Consider the following 16,033-nt stretch of genomic DNA (forward strand, 5'->3'; position numbering starts at 1 on the left):
ATTTTTGCAGTATAAACAAAAAAAGAGCGACAATTCCGAAAAAAAAAAACGAATATTTTTTTACTTTCTGCTATATAACATTTCCAATAGAAAAAAAAAATGAAAAATCTAATTTTTTCATCTATTTAGGCCAATTTGTATTCTGCTACATATTTTTGGTAAAAAAAAATAAAAATCCCAATAAGTGTATTTTCTCTAAAGTTATAATGTGTTTATAACTGACAGAGCAGCGGTCTGCTGTGTTTACAACGGCAGACCGCTGTTCTATCTCCATGAGATGCAATCGCGGGCGCCGGACCCGCTGATCGGCTTCCCCTGTGGCGAATGGGAGCGCACGTGTGCACTTCCCCCCCTAGCAGTTCCGCGAAGCGATGTACATGTATGCAGTTTTGCGAGGCAGAGCTGACCTGCCGCAGTAAAACTATGGCGGGCGGGCGGCAAGTGGTTAAGCAAGTGTACTGAATTAGCCTACTACGGAATCTACAGAACCACAGCAGGTAAGAAACCGCCATAAAGCTAAAAATCTTTGCAATGTACAGACGGTCCCCGGGTTACAAACAAGATGGGATCTGTAGGTTTGTTCTTAAGTTGAATTTGTTTGTAAGTTGGAACAGGGACATTTTTTAAGTGTAGCCCCAGCCAAAATAATATTTTACGTTTTTTACATTTTTTTTTTATTGGATGTTTTTTATAGCAGAAAAAAATATATAGTTTTTTTTTTTTTTCAAAATTGTCGCTCTTTTTTTGTTTATAGCGCAAAAAATAAAAACCACAGAGGTGATAAAATACCACCAAAAGAAAACTCTATGTTTGGGGGAAAAAGGACATTGTATTTGGGTACAGCTTCACATGACCGCGCCATTGTTAGTTAACCACTTTACCACCGGAGGATTTTGCTGTCTTACTGTATGTCTGGGCCACTTTTTGCGATTCGGCGCTGTGTGAATTTAACTGACAATTGCACGGTCGTGCGACGCCGTACTTAAACTAAATTTATGTCCTTTTTTTCCCACAAACAGAGCTTTCTTTTGGTGGTATTTGATCACCTCTGCGATTTTTACTTTTTGCGCTATAAACAAAAAAAGAGCGACAATTTTGAAAAAAATAACAATATTTTTAACATTTTTTTTATATGAAATTCCCCCCCAAAAATATGTAAACATCTAATTTTTTTTAAATTTTTGGCCAATTTGTTTTCTGCTACCTATGTTTGGTAAAAAAAAATCACAATAAGTGTATTTTGATTGGTCTGCGCAAAAGTTATTGCGTTTACTAACTAAGGGAAAGATTTCTGTCATTTTTGGTGTTTTTTTTTTTTAACGAGTAATGGCGGCGATCTGCGATTTTTTTTTGCGGGACTGCGACATTGCGGCGGACAGATCGGACCCTTGACTGACATTTTTGACACTTTTGGGGGTACCAGTGACATTACTACAGTAATCAGTGCTATAAATATGCACTGTTACTGTAAAAAATGACACTGGCAGGGAAGGGGTTAATTTTATTGGAGAGGGAGGGGTTAATGTATGCCTGGTGCTTACTAACGTGTGTGGGGGGGAGGTGACTGAGTGACACAGGGACAGATCGCATGTTCAGCTACGCTGAACCCTGTAATCTGACCCTGCCTGTCACAGAGGAGATCCGCCTGCTTGTGTTTACACAAGTAAACTCGATCGGGGAAGAGCGGCGGTGATCACCGCCTCTCCTCCCCTGGCCCGACTCTGTGTCTGAATACAGTGGGAGCGAGCCTCCGGAGGCGCGCGCGTGCCGCCCACAAGGGGAGGAGTTCAGCGACGTAGACCTACGTCGCTGGACGATAACGAACCACTTTGCCGCAGTGAGCGGTCGGCAAGTGGTTAATGTGACATGGGCACTCCTCCCGGCTGACACCCACTGTATAACTCCCCCTAAAAGTGAGCCCACCGCTTGCATCAAGGTTTTGGCTTCGTAACTGGCCCTGATCAGATCTCCAATCTAGTAACCCGGAAAGCAACGTCACTTCCGGTTTACTTGGCAGTCAACTGCGCCAATATAAAAAAAAAAATCCAAAGTATTCAAAAATGCAGATTTTGGCGTTTTGAAGTGGTCTTATAGACCCCCGATCCCTCCATAAAGAGTACCTGTCACTGCCTATTACTGTCACAAGGGATGTTTATATTGCTTGTGACAGATTTTCAGTTTTTTAAGGGTCAGTGCAAAATAAAAAAAAATAAAAAATAAAAAAAACAATTGTGTTTGAAAGACTGCTGCCCGAATACCGTGTGACATAACATATTGCGACAACCAACATTTTATTCTCCAGAGTCTCTGCTAAAAAAAAAATATATATATATACTTGTTTGGGGGTTCTAAGTAATTTTCCAGTGAAAAATGCTGATTGGCTGGTTTTAAAGTGGTTAACCTTTAGCCCTATCTCCAGTCATTGATGGGTTGGTTGTGTTTGTTTCTTTCTGACAGGTTCAAATAAAAGACTCCAAGAAAGGTGCTGGAGGCCCTCTAAAAGCTTGCTGTACACACAGACCAGCATTAACAAGCTGGAGCCTGCTGGAACAAGGTGATGGTCAGGTACAGGATTCTATTCATTTATCAGCAAAAGGTTTAACCCCTTGTTGGTAACCTCCTCCGCTGAATATGGCGTTTTACACAAAGAGAATTGTTATCAAGGGGTTAAATCTCTTGCTAATGGCAATGTCACTTGCAGCCTAATGGCCGGAATACACGATTAGAATATCGCCCGATCATTCGACCACCGACTTTTGAAAAATGATTTGTCGGTCGAAAACGTTGCCAACATACAAGGTCCGAATATGGCCCGACCATTGCCCGCCGACCATCGAAACAGTGTTCATCGGTCGAAAACGTTGCCAACATTTCTAGGCATGCGTGATGAGGTTATTCAGATTTAAACTTAACGACCTCAACACCAACGTATAGAATATCGTTCATTCGCAAACGAGACGACAGAAATTTTCGTGTTTTTCAAACGAAATTTTTCGTTCACATTATCGATATCGGTCATTGATGGCTGGGCATTAACGAGTAGAATATCGGCCGATCGCTCGCTGAACGGAAACTTTCGGCCGATTTTCTTATCGTGTATTTAGACCATAAGGCTGGCCATAGAGCAGGCATCTCCAAACTATGGCCCTCCAGCTGTTGCGGAACTACACGTCCCATGAGGCATTGTAAAACTCTGACATTCACAGACGTGACTAGGCATGATGGGAATTGTAGTTCCTAAACATCTGGAGGGCCATAGTTTGAAGACCCCTGCCATAGACGGTGCAAATGTCTTTCCTGCAACCACGGGTAGCCGACAGTGTTGACAGGGAATCCCTCCCGCCGAACCATTGTGTTCTCCCAGGGGAAACATAGTGTTTATAGCAGCATGCATCAGGGGAGGCTTTGGCCAGGGGGCAGGGGGGCAATTGCCCCCTGGGCCACTCTGATGTCCTGCAAAAAGGCTGTACCACTTCTGCCACTGACATATCTTAAGGGATTCCTGGTGAAGAGAAGTAAAAAGTCCCCGCCGCTGACCTAGCGGCGGGCGGAAGATAAGGACAGAGTGCAGCCCCCCACCAGCATGGATGATGTAAACTGTGTCTGAGCAGAGGCCTCTTCCATGCCCTACTTGAGATTCTTCTCCCCCGGCCAGCCCCAACCGAGCTCTCCTAGCTCCCTCCAACCGCCCCCTGCTGGCCAGGTTGGGAACCCGGATTTAGCCAGTGAGTAGAAAGTACCTGGAGCGGAGCTTCAGCCTGCAATGGAGGTCATGAGGAGGCCAGGAAGAGGTAGAGAGGGAGGGAGACCGAGTTTTCTGCACCATGGACCCCTGGTTTGTACTTGCCCCCTGGGCCCGATATGGGGGTCAGGAGGAGACCGGGAAGAGGTAGAGAGGGAGGGGGGCTGAGCTTTCTGCACCCTGGGCCCCTGGTTTGTACTTGCCACCCGGGCCCGAAATGGGGGTCAGGAGGAGGCCAGGGAAGAGGTGGAGAGGGAGGGGGGCTGAGTTTTCTGAACCCTGGGCACCTGGTTTGTACTTGCCCCTTGGGCCAAAAGTTGCCAGTCAGCATTAATCACATGTAAAATCCGGCAGGCTGGTTGCACCCAACTTTATCAGTCGATCAGCTTTGGTCTATTCGGACTGCCCAGACATGGTTCGAATCGTGTCCGGTTTCTGCTTTACTGACTGAGATTCAAACCTTCTATGGCCTCATGCACGCTCCACCTCCTCATACTCATCAGTTTGCACTACAGGCGGCAGTATGAGATGGGGAAATTCCGCCCGTAACGCCCCACAAACTGATGACACAAAAGAATGCTGAAATAAAAAATCTTGGGCGTTAAATTGCTGCCCCTCTCAAAGTTCTGCCTGGGTCCAATAGACCCAGTGGGACCCATGGTAGGGCCGGCCCTAACTATACCTATTGAAATCAAGGTTGTTTGCAGTGTCTTTGTGTCGTGTTTGAGTTGGGCAATTCTCCCCAATTCAGCATGGCAGCAGTGGCCCGAACGTGCCCTGATTTATTCAGCGCTTAGTGTGTAAACGCATGTAAGTACACCGCATCACCGCATTACAGCTAGGGAAGAGCTGGGGTGTGTTAACCGCCTACTGCTAGCAGTACATTTACTGATGAAGGGCGGCTCCCCGGGGCACCACCATGTATGAACTTTCTGGTTTGGGGGTGCCTACACCCCTTGCTGATATTTGCTGTGATTGGATACAGCAAGAGTTTGTCAGCAGGTTACAGCCAATCGTTTTAGCTGTTTACCTTCTGATCGGCTGTGGCCAAGCACCGCACAGAAATCTATGTGTAAGCTCAACACACAGATTCTGGCTTGGCTTTTTTCAGGTGTTTTTTCAGGCGTTTTTTTTTTTTTTTTAATGGGGTCTTTTTTTAGGCGTTTTTAGCAGGTGTTTGGAGGCAGGCATTGACGTCTAACAAAACCGCTTGTAATCTGCCAAAAAAGAAACTCATGTACTTTTTTGAGCTTCAGGCGTTTTGCTTAAGGTGACAAAACGCTCAGATGTGAACAGGGGCCATTGAAATGAATGGGATTTTGCTTGTTGGGCATTTTGAGACATCAGAGAAGAGCGTTTTAACCACTTGCCGACCACCCACAGTATATTTACTGCGGCAGTCAGCCTCTCCTTGGCAAACCGACGTAGTACTACGTCGCTCGCCCAGGAGCCTGTAGGGGGCGAGCGCGCGCCGCCGGAGGTGCGCTCCCGCCCCCGCTCGTTCACAGCCATCCCCGTGCGTGTGACCGGCGGCTCCGATGTCCGCCGGCCACTAGCGATCTCCCGCTGGAGAGGGAGAAAGGCAGGCGGCTGATGTAAACAAAGCTGCCTGTCATTCTCCCTGGTGTAACTGCAGAGACTTTATGATCCTGCTATGTAGGATCGTATGTCTTGGTGGTTACATCACAAGCCACGCCCATTGACAGCTAGAAGCACGCCCCTAGGGACACACTTAACCCCTGGATCACCAATAAAGTTACCCCTTCCCTGCCAGTGTCATTTTTACAGTAACAGTGCATATTTATAGCACTGATTACTGTAGTAATGTCACTGGTACCCCCAAAAGTGTCAAAAATGTTAGACAGGGGTCCGATCTGTCCACCGCATTATCGCAGTACCGCAGAAAAATTTGCAGATCGCCGCCATTACTAGTTAAAAAAAAAAAAAAACAATAAAAATGACATAAATCTTTCCCTTAGTTAGTAAACACAATAACTTTTGCGCAAACCAATCAAAATAATGTAAATATTATTTACATTTTGTAAAAATATACATCTGTTAGCGCCCGATTGCCTGCCACACTATCACAGTCACGCTATAAGTCGCTGATCACCTCCATTACCAGAATATTAATCGCAATCACAACTATGGGGTTTATTTACTAAAGGCAATTCCACTGTGAACTGCAAGTGCTGTCGCTGTAGATCCGAGGGGAAGATCTGAAATGAGGGGAAGCTCTGCTGATTTCTATCATCCAATCATGTGCAAGCAAAAATGCTGTTTTTATTTTCCTTGCATGTCCCCCTCAGATCTACAGCGACTGCACTTCCAAATGCATTTGCAGTGCACAGTGGATTTGCCTTTAGTAAATAAACCCTTATGTGTCCCAAATAATATAGTGTCCCCAATAGTAAGTGTCCCCAATAGTATAGTGTCCCCAATAGTATAGTGTCCCCAATAGTATAGTGTCCCCAATAGTATAGTGTCCCCAATAGTGAGTGTTCTCAATAGTATAGTGTTCCCAATAGTGAGTGTCCCCAATAGTATAGTGTCCCCAATAGTGAGTGTCCCCAATAGTATAGTGTCCCCAATAGTGAGTGTCCCCAATAGTATAGTGTCCCGAATAGTGAGTGTTCTCAATAGTATAGTGTCCCCAATAGTGAGTGCCCCCAATAGTATAGTGTCCCCAATAGTGAGTGCCCCCAATAGTATAGTGTCCCCAATAGTGAGAGCCCCCAATAGTATAGTGTCCCCAATAGTATAGTGCCCCCAATAGTGAGTGTCCCCAATAGTATAGTGCCCCCAATAGTATAGTGTCCCCAATAGTATAGTGTCCCCAATAGTATAGTGCCCCCAATAGTATAGTGTCCTCAATAGTATAGTGTCCCCAATAGTGAGTGCCCCCAATAGTATAGTGTCCCCAATAGTGAGTGCCCCCAATAGTATAGTGTCCCCAATAGTATAGTGCCCCCAATAGTGAGTGTCCCCAATAGTATAGTGCCCCCAATAGTATAGTGCCCCCAATAGTATAGTGTCGCCAATAGTATAGTGTCGCCAATAGTATAGTGTCCCCAATAGTGAGTGCCCCCAATAGTATAGTGTCCCCAATAGCATAGTGTCCCCAATAGTATAGTGCCCCCAAAAACTTTGTTTGGTTTTTACCAAAGACACAAAGACATGTAACAGAATACACTTTGGCCTACATTTATGAAGAAATTGGATTTTATTGAATATGTTTTATAACAGAAAGTAGAAAATTGTGTTTTTTTTTCAAAATATATATATAATTTTTTATCTATATAATGAGAAATAAAATACCCAGAAGTGATCAAATACCACCAAAAGAAAACTCTATTTGGTGGATAAAACGGATATAAATCTCATTTGCATACAGTGTTGCATGACCGTGCAATTGCAAGTTAAAGTAGCGCAGTGGATTCCTGATCTATGATATAGCAGTTAACTGAATATGCATCTTTGTATTTCATGTATTCTATGTGATGTACCGTTTTCTAACGGCATGGTCGAGTCATGTTGGCTCATTTTGCACTGTTATGCCTTTTATAAAAAACTCAATAAAAACCATTGAAACATAAAGTAGCACAGTGCTGAATAGCTCTGGTCACAAAGGGGGGTAAAACCTTCCGCAGCTCCAAGAGTGAAAACAGTCTGTTGAAGTTTCTTTTACAAAAAAAGTTTACTGAAGTTGAAAAAAAAAAAAGTATTGCAACGCATGTGAAAACGCGATGCACATGCGTTGATGTGCGATAAACGCAGGCATTGCAGTGTGAATGGACCAGCGTAGAAGAGCGTGATCTGGGAATTTCTCACACATTCACATGAAGCAAGCGCAGGAGGATGACTGTCGCTTGTCGCCTAATAAAGGGTTAAGGAGTGCAGCAGATGCAGCTGCAGTGATCAGAGCAGTAGGGATCAGAGCAGATAGGGATCAGAGCAGATAGGGATCAGAGCAGTAGGGATCAGAGCAGATAGGGATCAGAGCAGATAGGGATCAGAGCAGATAGGGATCAGAGCAGTAGGGATCAGAGCAGATAGGGATCAGAGCAGATAGGGATCAGAGCAGTAGGGATCAGAGCAGATAGGGATCAGAGCAGTAGGGATCAGAGCAGATAGGGATCAGAGCAGTAGGGATCAGAGCAGATAGGGATCAGAGCAGATAGGGATCAGAGCAGCAGGGATCAGAGCAGTAGGGATCAGAGCAGCAGGGATCAGAGCAGTAGGGATCAGAGCAGTAGGGATCAGAGCAGCAGGGATCAGAGCAGTAGGGATCAGAGCAGCAGGGATCAGAGCAGTAGGGATCAGAGCAGCAGGGATCAGAGCAGCAGGGATCAGAGCAGATAGGGATCAGAGTGCATTAGAGACTAAGAACAGCAAAGATCAGGGACCACAATGTCTTGCAGGAAGGACCAAAGCCACCAAACTACTCTTCCCAGAATGCTGTGCTGTGCTTGGCTCCTCCCCCTTGGTGACTGTGCCTCTTCATCCATCTGCACACAGCATTGGGTATCGCAGGGCTCTCTATGATCCCCTCCTCCTCCTCCTCTGCTCAGCTGGGGGTTTCCCCTTTAAGCCACGTCTTGCATCCTTCTGATTTCTTCCCTTGTATTTGTGTGGTGGGTTTTCTGGCTCCATTCTTCTCCCCCCAGACCCCTCCCTGCTCTCCCTCCACTGCCCCCTTTCCCTCCTTTTCCCTGCCTGTGCTATCATTGTATGTATTCTGATCTCTTCTCCTTTTCCTGCCATCCCTGGCCATCCCCTCCCCCCTCCCTCCATACATCCTCTACCTGCCTGGGCCCCCGAAGATCGCTGCTCCTGGAACTGGACCCCACCTTCTGCGCTGGACCTCTGGGGGGGGGCCCCTTGGTCTGCCGTCACACCATTTATCCAGTTAGTAATGGGTTAATCTTTGGTGTTTGGTTCTGACCGTTATGTCAGCATCATGGAGGGGGGAGAGGAGGGCGAGTAACAGAAGACTAGGACTGGCATGGGGGGGGGGGGGGATAGGAGGGTGAGCGACAGAAGACTAGGACTGGCATGGGGGGGGGGGGGGATAGGAGGACGAGCGACAGAAGACTAGGACTGGCATGGGGGGGGGGAGAGGAGGGCGAGGGACAGAAGACTAGGACTGGCATAGGGGTGAGAGGAGGGCGAGGGACAGAAGACTAGGACTGGCATAGGGGGGTGAGAGGAGGGCGAGCGACAGAAGACTAGGACTGGCATATGGGTGAGAGGAGGGCGAGCGACACAAGACTAGGACTGGCATGGGGGGGGGGGTGAGCGACAGAAAACTAGGACTGGCATGGGGGGGGATAGGGGGACCAGCGACAGAAGACTAGGACTGGCATGGGGGGGGGGGGGTGATGACAGAAGACTAGGACTGGCATAGGGGTGAGAGGAGGGCGAGCGACAGAAGACTAGGACTGGCATGGGGGGGGGAGGGTGAGCGACAGAAGACTAGGACTGGCATGGGGGGGGGGGGAATAGGAGGAAGAGCGACAGAAGACTAGGACTGGCATAGGGGTGAGAGGAGGGCGAGCGACAGAAGACTAGGACTGGCATGGGGGGGGGAGAGGGCGAGGGACAGAAGACTAGGACTGGCATGGAGGGGAGAGGAGGGTGAGCGACAGATGACTAGGACTGGCATGGGGGGGGGGGGGAGAGGGCGAGGGACAGAAGACTAGGACTGGCATGGGGGGGAGGGGGAGGGCGAGGGACAGAAGACTAGGACTGGCATGGGGAGGAGAGGAGGGCGAGCGACAGAAGACTAGGACTGGCATTGGGGGGGGGAGGGCGAGCGAAAGAAGACTAGGACTGGCACGGGGAGGTAGGAGGGCGAACGACAGAAGACTAGGACTGGCATGGGGGGAGAGGAGGGGGAGGGACAGAAGACTAGGACTGGCATACGGAGGAGAGGAGGGCGAGGGACAGAAGACTAGGACTGGCATGGGGGGGGGGGGGAGGGCGAGCGACAGAAGACTAGGACTGGCACGGGGAGGTAGGAGGGCGAACGACAGAAGACTAGGACTGGCATGGGGGGAGAGGAGGGGGAGGGACAGAAGACTAGGACTGGCATACGGAGGAGAGGAGGGCGAGGGACAGAAGACTAGGACTGGCATGGGGGGGAGAGGAGAGCGAGTGACAGAAGACTAGGACTGGCACGGGGGGCGAGTGACAGAAGACTAGGACTGGCACGGGGGGCGAGTGACAGAAGACTAGGACTATCATACGGAGGAGAGGAGGGCGAGGGACAGAAGACTAGGACTGGCATGGGGGGCGAATGACAGAAGACTAGGACTGGCATACGGAGGAGAGGAGGGCGAGTGACAGAAGACTAGGACTGGCATACGGAGGAGAGGAGGGCGAGGGACAGAAGACTAGGACTGGCATGGGGGGGGGGGGATAGGAGGACGAGCGACAGAAGACTAGGACTGGCATGGGGGGGGGGGAGAGGAGGGCGAGGGACAGAAGACTAGGACTGGCATAGGGGTGAGAGGAGGGCGAGGGACAGAAGACTAGGACTGGCATAGGGGGGTGAGAGGAGGGCGAGCGACAGAAGACTAGGACTGGCATATGGGTGAGAGGAGGGCGAGCGACACAAGACTAGGACTGGCATGGGGGGGGGGGTGAGCGACAGAAAACTAGGACTGGCATGGGGGGGGATAGGGGGACCAGCGACAGAAGACTAGGACTGGCATGGGGGGGGGGTGATGACAGAAGACTAGGACTGGCATAGGGGTGAGAGGAGGGCGAGCGACAGAAGACTAGGTCTGGCATGGGGGGGGAGGGTGAGCGACAGAAGACTAGGACTGGCATGGGGGGGGGGGGAATAGGAGGACGAGCGACAGAAGACTAGGACTGGCATAGGGGTGAGAGGAGGGCGAGCGACAGAAGACTAGGACTGGCATGGAGGGGAGAGGAGGGTGAGCGACAGAAGACTAGGACTGGCATGGGGGGGGGAGAGGGCGAGGGACAGAAGACTAGGACTGGCATGGAGGGGAGAGGAGGGTGAGCGACAGATGACTAGGACTGGCATGGGGGGGGGGGGAGAGGGCGAGGGACAGAAGACTAGGACTGGCATGGGGGGGAGGGGGAGGGCGAGGGACAGAAGACTAGGACTGGCATGGGGAGGAGAGGAGGGCGAGCGACAGAAGACTAGGACTGGCATTGGGGAGGAGAGGAGGGCGAGCGACAGAAGACTAGGACTGGCACGGGGAGGTAGGAGGGCGAACGACAGAAGACTAGGACTGGCATGGGGGGAGAGGAGGGGGAGGGACAGAAGACTAGGACTGGCATACGGAGGAGAGGAGGGCGAGGGACAGAAGACTAGGACTGGCATGGGGGGGGGGGGGGAGGGCGAGCGACAGAAGACTAGGACTGGCACGGGGAGGTAGGAGGGCGAACGACAGAAGACTAGGACTGGCATGGGGGGAGAGGAGGGGGAGGGACAGAAGACTAGGACTGGCATACGGAGGAGAGGAGGGCGAGGGACAGAAGACTAGGACTGGCATGGGGGGGAGAGGAGGGCGAGTGACAGAAGACTAGGACTGGCACGGGGAGGTAGGAGGGCGAGCGACAGAAGACTAGGACTGGCACGGGGAGGTAGGAGGGCGAACGACAGAAGACTAGGACTGGCATGGGGGGAGAGGAGGGGGAGGGACAGAAGACTAGGACTGGCATACGGAGGAGAGGAGGGCGAGGGACAGAAGACTAGGACTGGCATGGGGGGGAGAGGAGAGCGAGTGACAGAAGACTAGGACTGGCATGGGGGGCGAGTGACAGAAGACTAGGACTATCATACGGAGGAGAGGAGGGCGAGGGACAGAAGACTAGGACTGGCATGGGGGGCGAATGACAGAAGACTAGGACTGGCATACGGAGGAGAGGAGGGCGAGTGACAGAAGACTAGGACTGGCATACGGAGGAGAGGAGGGCGAGGGACAGAAGACTAGGACTGGCATGGGGGGAGAGGAGGGGGAGGGACAGAAGACTAGGACTGGCATACGGAGGAGAGGAGGGCGAGGGACAGAAGACTAGGACTGGCATGGGGGGGAGAGGAGAGCGAGTGACAGAAGACTAGGACTGGCATGGGGGGCGAGTGACAGAAGACTAGGACTATCATACGGAGGAGAGGAGGGCGAGGGACAGAAGACTAGGACTGGCATGGGGGGCGAATGACAGAAGACTAGGACTGGCATACGGAGGAGAGGAGGGCGAGTGACAGAAGACTAGGACTGGCATACGGAGGAGAGGAGGGCGAGGGACAGAAGACTAGGACTGGCATGGGGGGGTTTCAAGAGAACTACAGAAAACTTCAATGATTGGAGGGTGGAGGTGGAGGGGAGCGGGTGGTTGTGAGTCTGGGGGGGGGGGGGGGGGGGTGCAGAAAGTTGGGGAGATTGGTTATGTGTGATAGGCAGGTCTACGTCTGTTTAGGACACCCAGCTGGGAAAAGGCAGGTGCCCTGTTGAGGAACTACAAGAGCCAGCATACAGTGTTGAGGAACAACAAGAGCCAGCTTGCATGCCCTGGTGAGGAACTGCAAGAGCCAGCTTGCCCTGTTGAAGGAATTATAGAAGCCAGTGCACCCTGTTGAGGAACTACAAGAGCCAGCGTCCCCTGTTGAGGAACTATTGGAACCAATGCTCCCTGTTGAGGGATTACAAGAGCCAGCGTGCCCTGTTGAGGAACTACAAGAGCCAGCGTGCCTTGTTGAGGAACTACAGGAGTCAACGTGACCTGTTAAGGAACTACAAGAGCCAGCATACGCTGTTGAGGAACTACAAGAGCCAGCATACGGTGTTGAGGAACTACAGGAGCCAAGGTGCCCTGCTGAGGAACTACAAGAGCCAACATACGATGTTGAGGAACTATAGGAGCCAGAGTGCCCTGTTGTGGAACTACAAGAGCCAGCATATGGTGTTGAGGAACTACAGGAGCCAGCTTATGATGTTGAGGAACTACAGGAGCCAGCATACAGTGTTTAGGAACTATAGGAGCCAGAATACGGTGTTGAGTAACTACGGGAGCCAGCATACAGTATTGAGGAACTACAAGAGCCAGAGTGCCCTGTTGAGAAACTATAGGAGCCAGTGTGTCCTGTTGAGGAACTGCAAGAACCGACATGCCTTGTTGAGGAACTACTGTACATGAGCAAGCTTGCAGGCTTGAGGAACTACAAGAGCCAGCATGCAGTGTTGTGCATCTACAAGAGCCAGCTCACCCTGTTGAGGAACTGCATAAGCCAGCATCCAGTGTTGAGGAACTACAATTGGCACCAGTGCTGTTTATGAGACCTGCAAGAGCCAGTGTTTCCTTCTGAGGAACTACAAGAGCCAGCAAGTGCTTTTGAGCAAATATCTGGTCTGATGTGCCCTGCTGGGGAACTACAAGAGCCAGCATGTTCTGATAAAGAAGTATTTGGGTCAGTGTGCCCTGCTGAGGAACCGCAAAACCCAGAGTACCTTGCTTGGGAACTACAAGAGCCAGCATGCATTGTTTATTCTTTTGAGGGACTACAAGAGCCAGCATGCAGTGTTAAGCAAGTGCAAGACTTTTCCCTGCCAAGCGATAACTACATGTCTCACACCTTGTTGAGGATCTACAAGGACTAGTGTGTCCTTGTTGAAGAACTACAAAAACCAGAGTACCTTGCTTGGGAAAGTCAAGAGCCAGCAGACCATGCAACATAACTATATTGGGCCCTCGAGGAACTACAAAAGCCGGCATGTTTCTATCATGTATTTGGGCCAGACCGCCCTGCTGAGGAACTACATGTGTGAGCGCACCTTGCTTTGGGACTACAACCTGCTAAGCAACAGCCTGGACCTGCATGTCTTATTCAGCAACTACGTGGGCTGGTGTACCCCGCTGAGGAACTACAAGGGCCAGCATGCCCTGATGCAGAAGCATTTGAGCCAACATACCATGGAATATAACCACAGTGTGCTCTGCTGGGGAACTACAAGGCCCAGCATGCCCTGATGCAGAAGTAGTTGAGCCAACATACCATGTACTATAACCACGGTATGCTCTCCTGAGGAACTACAAGGGCCAGCATGCCCTGATGCAGAAGCATTTGAGCCAACATACCATGGAATATAACCACAGTGTGCTCTCCTGAGGAACTACAAGGGCCAGCATGCCCTGACGCAGAAGCCAACATACCATGGAATATAACCACAGTGTGCTCTCTTGAGGAACTACAAGGACCAGAATGCCCTGAGGCAGAAGGATTTGAGCCAACATACCATGGAATATAACCACAGTGTGCTCTCCTGATGAACTACAAGGGCCAGCATGCCCTGATGCAGAAGTATTTGAGCCAACATACCATGGAATATAACCACGAGGAACTACAAGGGCCAGGATGCCCTGATGCAGAAGTATTTTAGCCAACACGCCCAGCTGGGGAACTAGAAAATCCAGCATGCCTTGCTTGGGAACTTCAAGAGCCAGCATACCCTGATGAGGAACTACAAGGACTGATGAGTCCAATTGAGGGACCTCACCACCCAGTGTGCCCAGACAGCAGTGGTGGAATGTCTGCTGTGGCATTTGTAGATGTGGAGATGCTGGCACAGTGTAGCTCCTCTGGATCAGGCGGGTCATGCTGGTACTTGTAGTTCTTCTTTATCTGCTGTGGCATTTGTAGATGTGGAGATGCTGGCACAGTGTAGCTCCTGTGGATCAGGCGGGTCATGCTGGTAATTGTAGTTCTTCTTTATCTGCTGTGGCACTCTTAGCAGTCAGAGGCCCTGGGTTGGCAGGGGAAGGGACAGTGACTCATCTGGGTCCAGGTTTCTGGGGAAAGTGAAGCCCCTGGGCACAGACAGAGCCAGCTGTCAGATTATGGGGAGGGGAGGGTGGATGGTACTGGGGGGGAGGGGGCAGAGGGAGGAAGTGGAGGGGGGGGGGGATCATCTACACAGGGAGGAGAGGGAAGGGGGGGGGGGATGTGTGTCAGTGTTAGAGCACGGTGTCACCCTCTACAGCCATACATCACTGTAGGAGTCTACAATGTATCAGGGGCTGGATCATCATTGCCTCCAATCCTCTCTCTTCTCTCATCCCAGGCATCGCTGATCCGCAGCAGGAAGAGCTGACGCCTGGCCGGGACCCTCTGTCTTCAGGTTAGTCATGGTGGCCGCAGGAGTGGGCAAGACTGCTGCGTATCTGTAAATTCTATCATCTTATATGATGGGGGGGGGATAACAGAGGAGGGGGGGAGGGGCACACCAGATGGCATGCAACAGAAACCCGCCACCGTGCTATGTTTAGGATCTGAAAACCAGAAATGACATTTTCCTGACAGTTCTGTTTATGTGCCGGGTTTCTGTGTTTATTATTTTACATCATTATTGTTTTCCTAATAACAGAATGTCATCTATATATAGATTAGTACATCCTGTATATGTGTGTATAGATTAATCCATGCAGATGTTGTGTCATCTATTGCATCAATTGTATGAGAAAACCTGTAGATCAGTGGTCTCCAAGCTGCGGCTTGGGGGCTGGATGTGGCCCTTTGCTTGCCTTTATCTGGCCCTTGTGGCATTATTTCACCAACTGACACCAAAGATGGGGCACCATTCCCCCTACTGACACCGTCAATGGGGTAGTATTCTTCCATTGATACCAATAATGGGGCACTATTTCACCAACTGACACCAATGATAGGGCACCGTTTCCCCTGCTGACACCAATGATAGGGCACCATTTCCCCTACTGACACCAAAGATGGGGCACTATTTCACCAACTGACACCAATGATGGGGCACCATTCCCCCTACTGACACCATCAATGGGGTAGTATTCTTCCATTGATACCAATAATGGGGCATTATTTCATAAAACTGACACCAATGATGGGGCACTAATTCACCAACTGACACCAATGATGGGGCACCATTTCCCCTACTGACACCATCAATGGGGTAGTATTCGTCCATTGACACCAATGATGGGGCACTATTTCACCAACTGACACCAATGATGGGGCACTATTTCACCAACTGACACCAATAATGGGGCACCATGTACCCTACTGACACCATCAATGGGGTAGTATTCTTCCATTGACACCAATAATGGGGCACTATTTCACCAACTGACACCAATAATGGGGCACTATTTCACCAACTGACACCAATGATAGGGCACCATTCACCCTACTGACACCTTTAATGGGGTAGTATTCTTCCATTGACACCAATGATGGGGCACTATTTCACCAACTGACACCAATGATAGGGCACCATGTACCCTACTGAC

The 16,033-nt window shown here is 50.2% G+C and overlaps 1 protein-coding gene across 3 annotated transcripts in view; it reads left to right on the forward strand.

Annotated features, from left to right (window-relative positions):
* Positions 1 to 8,218: 8,218 nt before the first annotated feature.
* Positions 8,219 to 16,033, forward strand: part of AGPAT1 (1-acylglycerol-3-phosphate O-acyltransferase 1) — a 136,464-nt gene continuing 128,649 nt past the window's right edge. Inside the window, exons 1-2 of one of the 3 annotated variants that reach the window (XM_082263880.1) lie at positions 8,219 to 8,266; positions 14,836 to 14,892. The gene's annotated coding sequence lies outside the window, so the exon portion shown is untranslated. Of the gene's footprint in view, positions 8,267 to 8,304; positions 8,377 to 8,523; positions 8,651 to 14,835; positions 14,893 to 16,033 lie in introns of those variants that run through there. The other 2 variants (XM_082263881.1, XM_082263879.1) reach the window with 2 other exon arrangements.

This window comes from Pelophylax lessonae, assembly GCF_965119305.1.
Source record: "Pelophylax lessonae genome assembly, chromosome: 7".
NCBI classification, from domain to species: Eukaryota; Metazoa; Chordata; class Amphibia; order Anura; family Ranidae; genus Pelophylax; species Pelophylax lessonae.